The 3,126-nt window shown below is 41.0% G+C and overlaps 1 non-coding gene across 1 annotated transcript; it reads right to left on the bottom strand.

Moving 5' to 3' along the window:
* Positions 1-998: 998 nt before the first annotated feature.
* Positions 999-1,104, bottom strand: LOC123326277. Its single transcript, XR_006540982.1, has one exon. It is a non-coding gene; the product is annotated as a U6 spliceosomal RNA (small nuclear RNA).
* Positions 1,105-3,126: the final 2,022 nt, after the last annotated feature.

The raw sequence follows: 3,126 nt of genomic DNA on the forward strand, positions 1-3,126 counted from the left end.
CATGGAGACTTCTCTAAGTGCCCAGCAGAGGGCAGCCCATTCTCACTGAAAACTTCACAGCTCCTTTTCTTCCAGGAAGCTAATCTGTTTCAGTATTTGCTGTATTCTTGGGTGTATAAAATTCAGTGTAAATGGAAATATCAGAGCTACATTTCTTTAGAATCTGTATCCCTACATTGCTGTAATTGCAAAAATTTCCTGGAGAAAACCATGCCCATGATTAACGGGGGGTGGATCACCCATCACAACAGTGATTCCCTGGTTGGGAAATGATTCACAGGTCAGTTCTTTTCAGTTAATTTCAGTTCTCTTTAACATGGCGTTGATGGTATTCATAGGTAATAAAAGGCATGTATTTGGTGGGGGTGGGGGAGCTACTTTCAGGTGTAATTATCCACTGTTTGCCCATCGTCAGGGTTTCAGACATGAGTAAACCGCATCCTACACACACATCTTTTTACCTCTGCTCACTGATTTTGTCAGAGGCAACCCAAAGGATATGTGAATGGGCAGGGTGCTCCCCTCCATCAGATGCCAACACATTACCTCCAGCACAGTAGCTCAAAGGAAAGTACTAGCACTTAGCAGCGCTTCGTGCCCCTGTAAAATAGCAGCCTAGGGTTAGCCTGGTGATGGGTATTAAAGACGGCACGTTCTGCATGGAGCACTGAGTGTTATACGCAAACAATGAATCATGGAACACTACGTCAAAAACTAATGATGTAATGTGTGGTGATTAACATAACAAAATAAAAAAAAAACAACCCTCTGATTGCTTCTCCTGTACAGGGCATGGGATGAAAAGCAAACATTTGCTGAACATTTACATTTAAAAGTGTAGGGTACCCACAGACAGGCCTTGAGGACCAGACAAGTTCAGCAATTTGATATAGATTTTCTTCTTTATCTGTGTGAAACCTGATAGATACCCTCTTTTGAACTCAATCTTAAAACTATACGGAGAATGTATTCTTGGTTTCTTTTTGCCTTTTATTTTTTAAGTTATGGAATGCTTCATGAATTTGAGGGTCATTTTTGTGAGAGGCCATGGTAATCTTCTCTGTATCATTCCAATTTTAGTATAGGTGGTATCGAAGCAAGCATGGAGGTTTGGGTTTGGGTTTTTTTTTGTTTTTGTTTTGTTTTTTCCTTTCTTACACCCTCTGGATTGTCAGATTTGCTCTGCAGAGAAATAATATGAATAATCACTAACATCTATTAAGCATTTAAGCCTGCAGGAATGTTTCAAGTTCCTTTTCTCTCATATAATCCTTACAACAACGTTATGAGTTTGATAACTGTTATTATCCTCTTCATAAACTAATGCCAAGAGATATTACATGTCTTGGGGCGCCTGGGTGGCTCAGTCGTTAAGCGGCTGCCTTCGGCTCAGGTCATGATCCCAGAGTCCTGGGATCGGGTCCCACATCGGGCTCCCTGCTCAGCGGGAAGCCTGCTTCTCCCTCTCCCACTCCCCCTGCTTGTGTTCCTGCTCTCGCTGTCTCTGTCAAATAAATAAAATCTTTAAAAAAAAGATATTACATGTCTTGCCCAAGATCACCTAGCTAGGAAGTTGCAGACCTGGGATTCAAACGCAGGCAGTCTGACTCCAGATCCTCTCTCTTAACTATGACTTCATACTCCCTATTTCAAGACCTCTTTGGAGTCCACAGTCCTTGAGCTCCTTTTTTGGATATTATGTTGAGGTATCTGGAATGATTAGACAGGCAGAGATAAGAACATGACCTAGTCAAAGTCGTTTCAGTCTTTTTACTACCTTCTTAATCTGCCTCCAGGAACCACAGCCTGGAGGTTGTCTTAGTAAGAGTGTACAGATAACAGAGTCTTTCTAGGGGCTTTTTTAGAACACTGTGTGGCCCAGCTAATTTTAATCACACAGCTAGATCAGAAAGGGAGCTGATTTCCTGAAGTCCTAGAAGTCAGTGGAAATTCCGGTTTCTGATTACAGTCCCAGTTGAATTTCTGCTGTGATGTGAGTAGCATATCCAGGGGGCTTTGGTATTGGTTCTTTCTTACTCTTCTGATCTTTTTCCTAATAGTTCTGCTGGGCAGATCAGGAAAAACAGTGGGGGAAAATACCATCTTCAGGGGACAAGGAATATTTTAAGTAATCTGTGTTTTTGCTAAATCAGACCTCTGTCTAGTTGGAACCTGGAGACAGTGTGCCTGCCTACTGAAAGCCACTACTTATGTTGGCTGGGTCTAGTGTAAGACAGGTGATAAAGGCTTATAAAAATAAGAAAGAAGGAAATCTGGACTCTGTGGACATACCGGGGCTAGATAGGGAGTAACTGGCAGGAGTGGGCTATTATCCAGATTTATGGATGCCATGAGGAAGACCAGCCAGGGAGAGGCAGAGTCTAGTCTATAATGGGGTAACTAACCAAGAGCCAAAAGCTCTGTGTGTTTGGATATTTAAGAATTTTCATGGCTCAGGATTAAAAAAGCGTAAATATCCTGGATATTGGTATCCCAGATTGGGGCCTGAAACATAAAAGACAGAAAAATGGGTGAAATTCATGTAAAATCTGCAATATAGCATATAGTAAAAAACCAAAGGTCAGATGGAGATATTGAACATGGAAAACTCTCCCTTCCATCCTGTTCCCCCAGGTACCCTGTTATCTTCCCATAACCAACCAATGTAATTCACGTGTGTTCTAGAACTTTTTTTTTTAATGCTTACATAAGCATGTGTGTCTTCTTTAACAAGTGGTAAGATACTATGTATACTGTTCTGGCACTTTCTCTTTTTTAATCTTAAAATAATTTAATACTACCTGTTTAGGAGCAATCTAATATTTCCGAGCATTTTCAGCTTAAGTTACCCCCCACAACTTCAATAACATTTTTATTGTTATTTTTCACCTCAGAATTTTAATTGTACCTTGCTTTTGCATTTAACACTGTAACAAAGGGGGTTTGTTTTTGTTTGCTTTGTAACAAAGGGTTTTCGTTGAGCTGTGTACGGCACCTGACAAGATAACCAGGGGTCTGTCCTAAGAATGTCGGAGCCCATAATAGAACTCAAATGCCTAAGACTTTTGAGAAAGGTCGCCATGCCTGTTTGATCTCCAGGTCTGTTGTAGCTTAAATATGCCCTTG

Source organism: Neomonachus schauinslandi, chromosome 11, assembly GCF_002201575.2.
Source record: "Neomonachus schauinslandi chromosome 11, ASM220157v2, whole genome shotgun sequence".
Classification (NCBI taxonomy): domain Eukaryota; kingdom Metazoa; phylum Chordata; class Mammalia; order Carnivora; family Phocidae; genus Neomonachus; species Neomonachus schauinslandi.